Source organism: Euwallacea similis, chromosome 7, assembly GCF_039881205.1.
Source record: "Euwallacea similis isolate ESF13 chromosome 7, ESF131.1, whole genome shotgun sequence".
In the NCBI taxonomy this organism is placed as follows: Eukaryota; Metazoa; Arthropoda; class Insecta; order Coleoptera; family Curculionidae; genus Euwallacea; species Euwallacea similis.
The window spans coordinates 3,427,741-3,443,786 of NC_089615.1; the positions used below are offsets into that span (position 1 = coordinate 3,427,741).

The 16,046-nt window shown below is 36.3% G+C and overlaps 1 protein-coding gene across 3 annotated transcripts in view; it reads right to left on the reverse strand.

The window, feature by feature from the left end:
* Positions 1-16,046, reverse strand: part of heph (polypyrimidine tract-binding protein 1 heph) — a 212,843-nt gene that overhangs the window by 186,876 nt on the left and 9,921 nt on the right. Inside the window, exon 1 of one of the 3 annotated variants that reach the window (XM_066391844.1) lies at positions 3,842-4,322. The exons of 1 other annotated variant lie outside the window; for it this stretch is intronic. The gene's annotated coding sequence lies outside the window, so the exon portion shown is untranslated. Of the gene's footprint in view, positions 1-3,841; positions 4,323-16,046 lie in introns of those variants that run through there. One more of the 3 variants, XM_066391846.1, reaches the window with a different exon arrangement.

Here is a 16,046-nt window from a genome sequence, read left to right on the forward strand (position 1 = left end):
CTCAATAAGTCCATATTTAGGTCTATGGCAGAAATATGACATGCACCAGTTTAAAGCTAATAAAAGTTTTTTTTTGTAATACGTTCCACCACTAAATTATTTAAAACGACGTAATGAAAACCCGGCAGAGCGTTTACATGGGCAAACGCAATAATGTTTAATCAATTTTAAATGCGCTGTAATTTCGCTTTTCCATAATAACGAGGCCATTTTCTTTAAATACCATTATTGTTTTTTTCATCACGTCCTCTTTGAATTATTAAAACGTGTTTTTTTTTCAATCCCTAAAACCATGTCGTCCAAGCAGACCAAATATTTTGCTGGCTCTCCCAAAAGCGTTTCGAGTACCGGATCCAAAATAGTGTAGGTATTATTTAGGTAAATCCCTCTGAGGTTGCCATATACCTCTGGCCTTTGGCTTTGATAATGTGGTCTGTGTCTTTGTTGTTGTCGTTGTCTGATCCCATTTTAATTACATGGCTTTACCAAAATAACCTGGGGCAAGGGTAGAATTAATCTTATAATATGTAATTGAGCTATTTTAGTTATTACAAAGGGCTTGGCTAGAAAGCTAATGTAACACATGAAATAGTTTCATTTAGCAATTGAATTAAAAGGCGGATGCACAAGAATTTTTAAACCTTTATTAGCTCATATGTAAGTATAAGGAAATCTCCGGAGGAACAAAAAGATTAAAATCTTAATGTATCTATTCCTATTTATAATAAATCTCATCCGACCAGTTAATCAGGGGGGCTCGAAGATGTAGGTATTCTGGGATAAAGAATAATTTATAGGTTGTGGGTCGTTTTTCCTAACCATATCTTATTGGTTCTACAATCAAATGAAGAATAATTAACTTGTCGAAGAGAGACTCTCTTTTCCTCACTCTCTCTTCAAAAAGGAAAGAGACAAAAAGGAAAAAATTCAAATGCTCCATTAGGTTCTCAGGATGAGCAGGTCCTTTATGACGCCTGATAAGTGGGAGGATCCCAATGACGCGGATTTTGTTGTTTAATATATCATTTGCTCAAAACTTAATAAATAAACGTATTTAACGCATTTCTTTAATTCCTTAAATTCTTTTCCACTTCTATTTGTAATTCCTAAAGCAACCAGATCAAATATCTGGTTTTTACTATTTAAAGCAGTGGCTTTAGTATCTGGTCTAATACACCCACACCCACTTCGTGCCACTTCCGAGTCTACTTCTTTAACAATCATGGGAAATGTGTCGATTTTAAAACAATTACTTCTCAATTATCACACCCAGCTACGTGCCTAATGATTTGCTATATGAAGTTCTCTCAATTCTGGCATCAACCGGATCTTTCTGCACAGACTTTTCCGCTATGATCGAAGGATTAAAATTTGTACTCCAATTTCATAATACATTATTCAAGATTATTACTGAACGTTTACTAGTGTGTGTGAAATATTGCGCTAATTTTGAGCCAAAAAAATAAACCATTTAAAAACTTGATTTATGTTCTAAGTCCGAGTATTTGAATACACCGAGGAATGTACACAAACACGAAATTTTCAGTTTTTGAAACAAACACGAGACGACACAAACGTTCAGGGTGCTCAGATCTTGCTAGAACGCCCTGTACCCTCGTCTGCTCCTATATGAGTACTATTGTCCACATTCAGAGTGATTCACATTTTGATCTCGAAAATTCTTAGTTTTCGAGATATTTATGTTCAATTTTCAGCGTATGCATAGCTTAAAGGTGTGTATAATTATGCTTTCCAAATTTTATCGACAATCCACAAGGGACTATACTTAAAAGGACAAGCCCCTTTTAAGCCCCCACCCTTTTTTGTGATCCAACACTAAGCGACCACTTCATGAAATTTGAATTTCTTGTTCAGTTTTCTTCTTGAAACAAACTAGGTAAATCTCTTCTCATTCATTGTTCAGCGCGTTAACACCTCAGAAACTTGATATGCAATCCAGAAGTGCTAACACGTTGAATAAATGAATTATTCTCGAAGTTGCTTCTTTGGGAACGATTCTTGAAATCACGAGAAGAGAGCGCTCCCTCGGCGCAACGGAGTCACGGTCATCTTACTTGAGTCCTCAATAGCAACAAATTACGTTACACCAATCTTCGGTGTTCCTTTGTTTACCTACTTCATAAATTATTCACAATCTTATCTTCATCCGTGTCAGGTGCTTTCACCACACTATGAGAATCCACATGAAATGGTATCTATTAGATGTGCCGAGAAAATTGCCTATCTATCTCGCTGCCTATATTATACCGTAGACTTGAAGAATGAAGAAGTAATTAACTAAAACAGGAAGCACCAAACTACGGCCCACGGGCCAAATCTGATTCTTGAAGATTGTCCATGCCGCTCGTGGCGGTAAGGACAAAAAATCACAAATATTCACTATATTAAACATTAATGCCACGTAAAAGCGTATAGAAAATTTTAAAGCAGTGTATTCATGTTTTATCCAAATATAAATTGTACTGTTATTACATTACGGAAATTCGGGGATTTACTGAGCTGCTGTCAAAGCTCAATAAATTAAGGCTCATTGAAATATTCAGTCAATTTGACAAAAAATAAATTAAATACGTCAAAATGCAGCCTATTAAGGCCTCTTTTTACGCCAGAACACCGATTCCAAATTAGCAGCGGTTAGCGCATGCCGATTTCCGTGGGATTTTGCAGCAATCAAAATTTTCAAATTTTCTGATATAATTTGGAAACGGTGAATTTTAGACATAAGACACATTACATAAACTAGCCTTAAAATTAAATAAAAAACGAGAAAGTCGGATATGATAAAAAATTATTCCATTTAAAATAAAGAAGTTGGTAGCTACTTCCGGCATACCTAGAGATGTCACCTTTTTTAAAATATTTTACTTGGATTCAAAATGGTCGATTCCAGCCTGAAACCAATGTTGACTGAGCTACGATAGCGGGAAGTCAAAAATTCTCTAACTAACGGCTTACATGGTTAACCCTGTATATCTTCATAAATAATAAAAAAATCAACAAGTCATGTTATTAATATTATTTTCGTATAACACCTTATATCTAGTCCGCTCATAATTTTATAATATTCACGTACATACCTCTAAAAAGTTCCCTGATCTAGAAAGGCTCTAGATCGTTGCCAGATTTAGATGTAACTGTCAATGTCATTTATGGTTTTGTTTTCACCATGACCTCTTATGTCTTCAACGTATGCAGACTTATTCCAACTCATAACAGCTCTGACGACGGAGTGACGTCACAAGGGCACTAATACATGGCGGCCTTCCGTTCAAAAACGGTACCAATTTTAGTGGAGTCCCGTGAATTTTTTGCTATATCCTACGTCTAGTTAGTGTTTAGTTAAGGCGACGCCCGCATATTTTCAAATAAGAAGGTTCGATGGCACAACCCTTCAGCCTTTGTGCTTTGTCGAGTGACTGAAACTAACACAAATTTTAACGACTCGCTAAGGGTAACTTTTCTCACTTATTCGCCTTAAATTCTTTGGACGCTGCGTACGTAAGCACATCACCGATTTTAAAGCGAACGAATTGAACATTAATTCAAATCCCGGATGACCATGCGTCTATGACAACGATCAATTAAGGGACATTAATATTGGCCCAAATGTGTTGCTAAATATAAACATTGGGTAGTCTGTATGGAAATGCCATATAAGAGTCAATTAAATCATGAGTTTCTTCCATTTAGGTTGGTACGTGATACAATTTTATAAGCGTTTTATGTGAGACAATGGGTACCAAACAGTACTGGAAAATATCCGCGGTTCCAGAACAAAAAATATTTCAAATTACCACGGCTTGTGCATGTAACTGCTCACCAATTCAGTCAAGTCAGTCAGCCGGAAATCCGTCGTGCGTATTCCAATCTAGAGGTAAATCCACAGTATAAAGGGCGCCAAAACGGAAACAGCGACCACTCTCACACACTATAACACCTATAACCGTCTATAAAGCCGTAATTGGATGGGATTCTTCTTTGCATAGATTAACACTTGTGAAACGCTAAAGGATGACGCAAGTACGACAATCGGTAAAACAAAGGTGAACGGAAACGAAGAAAATCCGAACCGTGCGGTAACAACGCGTGCTTATAAACAAAAACAAATCGAAACGGCTACGATTAATCCGTCTGAAATACTGATGATGAAGCCTAAACTGAACTACGAAAATTCAGTCATGATGTTTAGAGGCAAACACACACCGACGCGTCGCGCCATACGGGCTAAGTCGCGGATGGCCCTGCTATTCGAGACCTCTCGAAATCCGTCGAAAAAGGACGAGCTCGAAAAAAACAGACACTCGGGAATTCAACCATTTACCTGTTGAATGTGTGTGTTTATACGGCTGTGGTACGGGGGGGACGGCGGTTGCCGCGGCGGTACCACCGATTATCGAATGGGTACCACCCGACCATGCGAAGCCGAAGAACGCCGGTGCAGGTTGCATGTTGGTTGAGGTTTATTTTGATGACTCAGCCATTCAGCGATTTACGGAATCTGATACCGGCGACGACGGTAGTACCATGGGATCGTGGATATGGGGCGCTAACAAGTCACGAATTTTCATGCTCAATTAATTTTTTTCTTATTATTGACTGTTTGGGTTTGCCGAGAACGGCGCGCAGATACGATTTGATGGCGACTCTGAACCTCGAGGGAATGGATCGGAATAAGGCACAGCAGGGGGGGGTGAACATGAGGAAAATGATGCAATTTTGATGTGCAATTTTCAGCAGTTCGCTGAATAATCCAGTGGGCCTTTCCCTGTGGCTACAATGCAGGAAGGAAATGATTAGAATAAAGCCCTGTTTACACGAGCTTAGTACTAATCATTAGGACTCGCCACTTGCACTAATACCATCACGTATAAACAGACTGAATTAGCACTAAGCATTAGTAAAATTGGGGGTGCGAATGAATAGAAACCTCTTCTATTTACTAGTCACTTCTGCATAGCCCCTCTACGACTTTCTCTCAACTCGCAGTAGCATTTTTAACTTGAGGCGGTAAAAAGGTATACATAGCTGTACAAATTGTAGAAATCCTGGATTTTACGGTATCTATCCACAATAATCTTAATCATTACAGTGTCTTTTCAAGTTTGCCAATATTGTACGAACACGATAACGGTTTGATTTGTGATTTTATCCTCCCAAGTTACACGCTAAGAATTTGTTTTCTGCGAATTTTTGAAATTTTTAGAGCTGTGTGCTCACAGAACTATAGGTAGAGTACTAGTAATGATGCCCATAGGGGCCCAACTGTGATTACGCACAAAATCATTTTTTTTCGGGATATTGAATTTTAACGAAAACGAAGTTAAAATTTTCCAAATGATATCTAAAGACTTGTAAAAATATTTACCTACTGTATCTTTTTCCATAGATGGGACGTTTGCCATAATTGCCACAAAGGCGTTTCTATGAAGAAATATTTATTACGTGCATGACATCGACACGTTATGTACCCATCTCTATCGTCATGGGAACATCTATATTTTCCTGTAGTAATTTGCATTTCATCCCATCTTACCTCACATATTATCCTGTGCAAAGATGCCTACTACACACTTACTTGACAATTAAGTATATATGTATGTAGTAGTTGCGTTTACTCTACTTTTAATCCTGTGAACACGCAGCTCTAAAAATTTCAAGTATTTCAAAAATCCGCAAAAAGAAGTTCTTAGTCTGTAGCTTAAAGGAACAAAATCAAAAAACTAAAACACATTATCATAAAGGTTCTCATTTTTGAATCAGTTGGAAAATACTTTTAAATGTTTTTCTTTCCATAGCTCTTTTTCCAAATTCAACCGTTGTCCTGCTCATACAATACTGGCAAACACGAATAGACACTGTAATATTCAAGATTATTGCGAATAGATACCGTAACATACAAGATTTCGATCATTTGTGCGGTTACTTGCACCTTTTTACCGCCTCAAGTTGAAAATGTCGCCGCGTGTTGAAAGAAAGTGGTGGGAATGAGGGTGGTACTTACAAGTGATTAATAAATAAGACAGATTTCTGTGCACTCGCACTCTTAATTTTACTAACACTTAGTACCAATTCGGTTTGTTTACACGTGATGGTATTAGTGCAAGTGACGAGTACTAACGATTACTACTAAGCTCGTGGAAACAAGGCATTACAATAAGTAAGTATAGTGACCAGTGTCAAATCACACCAACGAATCCCTGGTAATTTAGCAATGAAACCTTTGACGATTTTTGGCTGAGGCGCCACCGAACCAAGTACTCTGGAATTACGCGGTAATTTGCACGGGTGTAATAATCGGTTCAATGCACGAGTGTAAATTAGCAAGAGAAGTGTAGTAAAAAATGAAATATTTCATTGTAACGAATGTATATCACAAACATTTTGATACATGAAAATTTCTCTAGTCGGGAATTAAAACTATGTCTAAGACAGAAACCGAGATGAACTTTGTAAGAATAGAAAGACGATTAAGCAGCGTCAGTCCCTTTGGCGCGTGGCGCGTAAAAGCGCCGCGTGGCTTGTCTGTAGACCTACAGGAACCATTGCTGTTACTGGTCCAATTTAGGTAGCTACTTTCGTCGTACAGCTAGTTACGAAATTACATTTGTTTAGTCAGCGATTTTGATCAGGAAAATTGTCGCTTTATTTGTCAAAATTACAAAAGAGACTTTAAATGGCAGATCTACTAACTTCTACTACGTCTATCTTTTATATCCAAAAAATCTTTAATTCTGCTGCATTTTGAGGCGTTCTATTGCGGATAGAAAATTAATTTTGATAAAAGAAATGAAATAAATGGAGTCATAACAGAGGTAAGAACGTCAAAAAACAAAGGCAAAAACAATAAAGTTTTGCGCAGAAAAAGTCGAGGATACAGTTTTTACTATTTAATTAGTCGCAGTCGAGCATTTTATTACAATGGTCCGGAGTGAGCGTAAATTGAAACGGGCGATTTTATTATGCCCGTAGAAAAGCAAGTGAACAAACACGAGTGTTCGCCCTTTTCAGAGGCGACCAGTAAACAATGCGGGTTATTTAATAATTTATCAGCGAATTCTGCGCTATTGATTTTCGTCTTTCTGCTCCCTTTTAGCGGTATGCGGGCATAATGTTAAATATGACGACAAAGGGTCCCAGTTTAAACAACATTCTCGAAAACACTGTGTCGAGGCCTTAATTTAAAATCTAGCCGCACTTAATTTTGGGACAAAACGCTGTCGTCATCATCCATTGCAAAAATTGCACTTTGTGCCTTGATCTTCACCCGATAAATTTTGGTGCAAATCGCTAAGGTAAATGCGACAATGTTGGAACAAAAATGGTATCACCATTAGTGCCTCTCCGATGTTTCACAAGAACAAACATAACCATAATTGCGATGATGAAATACCTATAGAGATGCCACAGTTTGCATATGCATGGGCAATGTTCCAGGCGGCGATGTTCTATGTAACATAAAATATAATTTCACATCTAATAAGCGATAAATTTTAGTACTTTAGAGGTGTGTCTGCGTAAAATTCTCGTAAACGTAGGTAACTTACAGCTGGATGAAGAAAAATTGTACTTGCTTGAGTCTATGTTACGCGCTAATTAGAGAAATCACGTGTCCCCCTCTAACAAGTTTCCTTAAAAAAATACAAGAAACCCCAATATGTACCTATCTCACTCAACTAATTATTTAACCATTAAAGCGAAGTCCATTGCAATTGCCCATGGGCAATAGCCCGTTTGCTTCCCTTACTTGTCTCGTTAATATTTAATAACCGCAGAGTATAATATAAAGGAGCTTAATTATAATTACCTCATATTGGAGGATTAAAAGGACTGTCGGCTAATCTATCTGAGACACTGTACCTGAAACAAAAGGAAAGAAATTAATATTAAAAAACAAAAAGCAGGCGCAGCCACGCTCTTCTCAGCGCAGTGCCGCAGTGGTTCGGTATCTCGACTTGCCAGCTCACCTTCAACGACGTCGTTATTGTAAACATGATACTATTATGTGGAGTTTCGATAAAATTTTGGTTAATTAATGTACAAGGATATTGATTTTTTTCTTATCCTGCCGCTAAATTTCAAGTTATGAAGGAGCCCATAAAAATTGTGAAATTATGAAATACAAGGTAAGTGCACCACTGTTTACATTAAAGATTTGAGCATTCCCTATTTTTCAATAAGAACGAAAACAGCCACATTGTAATAAACTTCAAGAAAACGAAGGCAGCCTCTGTTTGAGGCCAAGTGTTAATGAGATAAAATAAGCTTTTTGTGAATAACGACCGTGGTGGATGCTATCCATTTTTTTATCTGACAAATTGGACAGCTACTGGAAATGAAAGAAAATAACGATGGGTTCACATTGCGCTAGCACAAGTACCTTACAAAAGATACTCTGAAGTATCCAGATAAACAATCATTAGTTCTTCACATTTTAAGTGCCTGAAACTTTAGGGGTAGCTGAAGAACTAATGCCTAAGGTAATTTACTGACTGTTAATTTGAAAATGAGGACACATGGGCATGGTTGACATGGCGTGATTAGCAGTACTAATCATTGAAAGTAAATATACAGTTTCCTCTACAAATTTATGAAAAAAAAGCTTAAAAAAGAGTCCGTTCACCATGCATTTGGCTTGATAATAAAAGGTTCTTCACAATACTGTTTCGCGGTCAACTGACTCATTACAGTCCTAGTACAATAAAACAGTAAATAATAGAATGAAGCAAGTCGCACGTGTTTACTGGGGAAGTGACAATTACCGAATATTAACGGATGGTCATAAATTTTTTTAACAGGTCGCATTTTGGAGGCATTTAAATTTTGGTTTAAATGTTGGATTATTCGCAAATTAATATTAAATCGCATGTAGCACGTACGTAATGAGATTTTATTTGACTTCCTTTATTTGCTGGCTCGACCATAAGCTGCTTCGTCCCATCAAACCCTACAGCACCTACTTATTAAATAATTTGTCCAATCTTCTATTTTCTTTTGGTTAGAGGCTTGCTGGGGTGGTTGTCCATTTCTGAACATTTGGATTTTATTTTTCCCAGTCCTTCTCTCAAAAAAGATTGGTGTCATAAATACATAAATGTGGTAGTGGAAAGTGAGTTGAGGAAACTCCCTGCCATATGAAGTATGATATTGTTTGACAATTTTTTGGCAGCTAATAATACAAGGAAATTTTATGAATAGATTCGATGTCAATGTATTATGAGCTGACTTTATATGAAAACCCTGTTGATCCCCCCTCCCATTTAAACTATATTTCAAAATGAAACAACTAGAATTATTAATCAGAAGCATATACATTCTCGTTAATAAACATTTTCGTTCATTATGAAGCATGTTTTTGTTTATTCAAAAATAATAACCAGACCCAAATTGCGGCTATTGAATATACCTCCGAATAATTATAGTAATTTCGAAATTCGAGCATATTAAAGTTTTTTAATCCGCCGTGGAATTTATAATTGCAAGGATTTAACTAAACATGGATGTTAACAAGTTTATTATCTGTATAGTTCATTTGAGTTATGATTTTATGATGATGTGTATCGGCGAAATTAAACGGTATGTTACGATGGACCGAATAGCAAGTAATGATGTGTAAACAATGGATCTATTTGTTCAATTTAATGAGTGAACACTGAAATCGATATTTGTTTTTGTGCAGTTTTTTCAGTTTAATATATTTTGGTTCATCAGGAACCATAGTTATTTAAAATCCGGGAAAAGTACACATACAAGTGTGATAGGTTCAGTTTTACCGCACGCAAATCAGTTTTTCTGTGAGCGTTTGGACATTGGGATCTACTGTATGTATTGATGTTCTGCGAATTTTCCGTAATTGCTGTGCAGTAACTTAACAAAATGTTCTGGGTCCAAAATATAACAAAAACGTATAGGGTTTTTACAGTTTAGTTTTTACATTTTTCTTTATAGCGTCAATTTTTTAAAATTTAGTTCCAATTTAGGGCTACACCACACTCTATTTAGATGATTCTGCAAGTGATTGTAACCTATAGTCATCTTTTTTTTTCCCCTTTTTATCATAACTCGTTCAACTTAAAAAATACGTAGTCGCTTGCCTTATTGTCGTATCAAAAAACTGTTTTCAAGTAATTTGCAACAGTATTAATAAATACAGTTCAACTACAACAAAAATGCACATATTATTGACTTCAAGTCCAATTTCTATCGAATGTGAGTTTTCTGTACTCAGTCCAATAACATTTAACATTAAATGACAGAGTACGGAAAACTCACATTCGATAAAAATTAGACTTAGTACAGTTTACCCATGAAGAACAGAAATGGATTCGTGCGGCCTAGAGTATTTAGAAAAATAGATATTTAATTTTTTTTCATTTTCAGTCGCTTTCAATAAATACTCAAAATAACCATTATTTTCGAAAAATTGCACTCAAATTTCCCATTTCCAGTTATTAAAAATGTAGAGAAATGTTATCAAAATTGCTTAATTAGAATTACTCAAAAACCCTAAACTTAGCTCCCAGCATTGCCGGAACTGCAAATCACTGAAAATTGCACTTAAACTTCTCTCACAACACCAAAACTCATTTCCAAAATTGGTCAGTTAAAATAAATGAAAATTCCTGAAAATTACGCCCAAATGACTATCGAAAATTTCTATTTTGGGAAGGTTAAAATAGCTTAATTTGAATGTTTAGCAGAGTTAGAAACTGTGTAGCTTGGCTTAGTCAAAAATTCCAACAGAAACTTTCCAATTTGGCAGCACTGGTAGTAATTTATTTTTTCTCAGTGTGTTGGCTAGGACAGATGTATGCAAATGAATCGAACAATTTGTGAAAAAGGTTTCCAGAAATGTCTTTTGTTATAGTTCTTCCACCTTAATAGAAAAAAAGAATGTAAGGTAAACGTTTCACAAAGCCATTAGCGCACTGGTCCCTTGCCAATTGATCTCTTCCCTCCTCGACCGCTAACTTGAATTCGTGCGCTAATATGTTGTCTTGTGAAACTTGTACAATAATGTACCCTTGCAGTCTAGAAAAGGCGCTACTTCATCCCTAGAACTACAAACAAAAGCAATATAATGATTTTACTTACTTAACGCTGTTGTCTTGCAGTGCAAATTTTAACTCAATAGAAATTAATCGTCTACACTACATATCATTATAACTGCGGGTTAACATATTGAAGCGATTCTTAATTTTTAAAATTTCAATTACCCAGCTGCACAATGGGGCATTCATCGCGAACGGCTAAACTGTAAAATTGCAAAATGACGACAAAATTCCGCCCGCGAAAGGTAATTTCGGGAAAAGGTCAATAGGAGTAGTTAAAATGTACGTGCCCTGTCCGTACTGAAATAGCAATAATGGAAACAAAAATCACGTGCAAATTGACATGAGTTCAACATAAGTTATTCATCACGGTCCCCGGGCATTTTTCCCATATAACAGAGGCATTATTCAGTCAACAGGCCTGAACTTCCCTTTGGAATACGTTGCAGTTCCGGTCAAATGTCGATCTATCATTGGGCCGTATTACACAATAGACTCACGGAAGGCAATTTTGTACTTGGTATTTAGAGGACTATCTGTTTTGAATGGTTTGTCCAAAAATGTCGATTTAGCGCGTTCAGTAGTTAATGGTTGGGTTGGTCAAAAATAAAGTTGGTCATCGTCACCTAAACTTCATTTCCAAGACCTTTCAAAATTGCACAAATCAAGCAGTCTATATCTCGGAAAGTGAAAGAAAAAGCGCCAATCGCTCAGCGCAGTTAATTTTACTTCGCGCAACACAAAATGGTACCAATGTCCTTTGGGAAATACAAAAATGGCACCGATGCAAATAATGCGTTGCTTGAGGCACTTACCTTTTTTTTTTTTTTTTAGTTTATTGGTGTTTGCCATATTTTAACAGTGGTGGAAAAAATGATCAACTAAAACAATTGTCTAAATTACAAAATATCAAAAATGTATTTGATCTCTATGGTTTTGATGCTCACTTGCCCATTTACTCACAACACCCACCTAACAAAAATATTATTATCCTCAAATATTAGTAATTATTTGGGCTGGTTCTTGAACTTCCTTTTCAGCCTCAGATTCACAGCTTGTTACCATTCTTTGTATTATTAATAAGTTTAGAAGCAACGTGTGGACCCGAAAGTCAAAAAAGCCTGAATTAACGTCGTATTCTGTAAAACTTTCCCACTTCCCGGCACTTATCTAGACCTCTCACGTTCCTAAAAAGCTGCTCACTTATTTAACTTCCAGCCTCTGTAATTCAAATTCGAGTCCAATGCATTAATCCAGCGTCCTCCTTGATGGCAGCTTTTAGCTCGAATCTCTACGGGAGAGATATTTGTGTGATGCATAAATTTACACATATTGGCTCATAAAAATGGAGTCCCTTCAGAGCAAAATTAATTTTATGTCTCAACTAAATTTTCATTTCATTCACTTATATTAAGTTTAGAAAAAAGGTCTTATCGCTCATACGTGGCAGGCGCTATAAATAAATATATTAATTCTCACCTAAAGTGGACTTACTGATATTAGTACCATGAATAAATTACCATTGGAGGAGGGCATTAGGCTCCTTCACTTTCGTATTCATGCGGGCTGAATTTATGAATATGGTGTACATAAAGGCATCCGCACACGAATCCTGCATACCAAACGACTGGTCAGGGTAAAATGTATTAGGCCAACTGACATTTCTAGTGAATAAATTTCGACGTATGATCGACGAGCGGAACTTTTCTCCACCAGATTTGGTAAATATATTCATAGCTAAAACTTTTATGACATGCATTAAAAGCAGGTATGAAAGTCTGAAGGTGTAGTCTGATTAAAAGTTTCCGAAGCTGCTTGGATGCACTATTTTTATTTCACCTGTACATTATTATGTATTTTTAATCCGGAAAGGGTTACGTTAGCGATGCGGTGCATAATTCACGAAAGCTCTTTGCGATCCGGAACGGCCATATTTCGTTTCCTAGGCCGAAGCCTCGCCGTCGACGTAGACTAATCGGTCTTCTGGGTCGAATAGAGCGAAATATAGAGAACTGGAGAGTATAGAAAGTCGAAGTCTACGGAGCCCTGTCGATAGCTTCACAGGAAATTGATAGGCAAATTTCCGTCTGCAGTATCGTGTATTAGACCCTAACAAGAATATAATGAATTAAACCTCCTATTTACGGTTTTTCAGAGATGACTAAATTCTTCGATGCCTCTGAAATATTCATGAAGTCAGGAGGAATCACACAATAACATAAATAACGCAATTTCTCCTGACTAGTTATTAATGTTTTTCTCTAGCTATAAAACGATTCATCCAGCTAAAAGACTTTAAACATTAATAGCGTGTCCGGCTTAATCTAGGAGAAATTAAATGTTGGAACATCAAAATCCTGCACTAAATGTAAAGCTAACTTTCCGGTAAAACCTTAAGTTGGTTTATTTGTTGACTTAGTTGACGTTTAAAAAGCAAACTGTGGCTTGTGGAAACCAGAGGAAGCCCAGAACGGACGCTACTTTGTGGATGCACAATTAGATTTGCATGAGATCTAATTCGTCTAGAGCACAGGCAAAGGATTTTAGTTTCGCCGAAAGGATGAAGGAGGCTGTTAAATTTCTAATTTTCTTTTTTGGACCATGAAAAAAACATCATAAGCCGTGCCTATCGAAAGTGACTTTTAGATTAAGCAAAAGAAGAATCAATAAAAACAATTTAAAAGATAGTTTCTACTAACGCACTTAACTAAATTGACCGTGGGTTTATCTTAATTAAAAACTCATTAATTCAAAGCATCTGACAGTTTAAATTATGAACAATGAGTCATTACTGTGAATCTAATGTGCTGGATAGATTAGGTACCTACCATTGTAGTAGTTAGAAATAGCGTAAAATTCCCGTTCATGGTACACTTTTCAAATTAGGAAAATATATTCAGTTGGACTAGTTAAAACGGAGATTTTTTTATAATATTGGATGTGTAATATTATGTTGATTTCCCTAACTAAGTCTGTTAATAACAATAATAATAATAGTATACGTAATTCACGAAAAAGTTTCTTAACACACTGGGAATGCTGCTTTCGCCTGTGGGTGGTGAGTAACAATTTGAACTCATGCGTTAAAAGCTAATTTTTTCACTTGTTATAGTATAAATGAATATTTTAAATAATTAATCAGCATTTATTTGAAAATTCACATCTTCGTTTCCGGTTTTGTAATTGATATTGTACGACAACGAGTTACTCTATGAGGCTTATATCTTAATATACAGGGCTGTAGGAAGGTCCGGAATAAAATTAACATATTTTCAACGAGTAAGTTAAAAAAAGTTTAAACACATGAATTGGTTTGAATGGTACGTATTTTTTGCAATAAAATGAAATATTGTCCTTCAACCCCTTAACTGAAACCCTACTCAACATTTTTTTAAATAGAAACATATGTCGTGTGTGGGCTCGTTGAAAAGCTCGTGAAAAATGGAATTTTACCGTACTCTTTTTGTTCTTTTTAGTTATGTGATAATTAGGAATTAAAAAAGAACTTTTTTAAAACAAAAATATATGAATACCTTAGTCCTATTTACAGGTTATTTAACGTAGCAAATGCTGAAAATGTCTTCTGTCCTCTACTTGGTAGGCTCCCAGGCAATGGTAAAATCCGTCGACGGAATTCCGAATGGCCTCAGCCAATATGTTATTTGACTCTACTCTAATTTTGGTGTTTAGGTCTTCAGTATTAGCCGGCCTATTTCGCTGGACCTTATTTTTCAGATATCCCCATAGAAAGTAATCTAATGGCGTTAAGTCTGAGGATCTGAGGGCCATTCAATTGTGCCACGTCGTCCAATCCAGCGATCTGCAAATATTTCATCAAAATATCCTCTGAGATTAACACCAAAATGTGGGGGAGCTCCGTTTTGTTGAAACCCAATTGTTTCAGTGGGTGTATTTGGATCTACTTCGTTGAGAAACATAATACCGAGAGCAGGCATCAATTCAAAACTTAAAAAGTTTAAGTAGCATTCAACTGTAAGACTTTCTTAAAAACGAATGTCCCTAGAATTCGGTTGTTAATGATACCTGTTCATACATTTACTTTCTGATAGCGTTGCATAAGAGCTTCACATGTCCAGTATTAATTTACCTGACTCCAGAAACGATAATTGTGCCTGTTAGTCATTTAAATAAAAGGTAGCTTCATCCGAAAAGAGTATGTTCAGTGAAAACCAATTATTTTCGTCATACTGTTTCATCATTTTCTCACAAAATTGCAACCGCCTGTTACAATCATCGTCTAAAAGCTCTTAGACAAGATGTACCTTATATGGGTTGTATTTTTCTGTTTTCAAAAACTTCCCACTCGTACGTTTAGATGCAGCATAGTTTTGAACCAATGAAACCGTTGAGACTTGTGGTTCTTCCTGTAGTAGAGGTAAGGCACTGTCCAACTTTTGATCGTCGTCTAAACACGTGGCCGACTACTTCTGAACAAGTCTTTCACTGTACCATCTTTCTCAAATTGTTAGAATATTTTTCTAACAGTAGCTTGGAAAATTTGTTTTTCCGGATATTTTGCATTACATAACGCGCACACGCTACTTTGCATTCTATCCCCACATCCCAGCAATATCATAGCTTCGATGCACTGCCCTGACAATACGATTTTTGTTCAGTGAATTCAGAAAGAACACCTTAAGAGTACGCAAATTAATAAACTGTACGTTTCGATTAAAATAGTACAATTTTAAAACGAAATTAAAAAATGTATTGTTTATCGAGGCACAAAAAGTGCAGCAATTTTTTTCGCCTTTTGATGTACATCTCAATATGCTGAATACCATTTACTTATTTTATCGGTGTAAAATAAAAAAATTCATTCAGAATTAAAGACAGCATATCGATATTAGGTTTTATCGGGTTTTACCATCGCCTGAAAGCATGCCAAGTAGAGGGCGGAGAACATTTTCAGCATCTGCTACGTTCAATCACCTGTAGGTAGGACTAAGAAGGCAT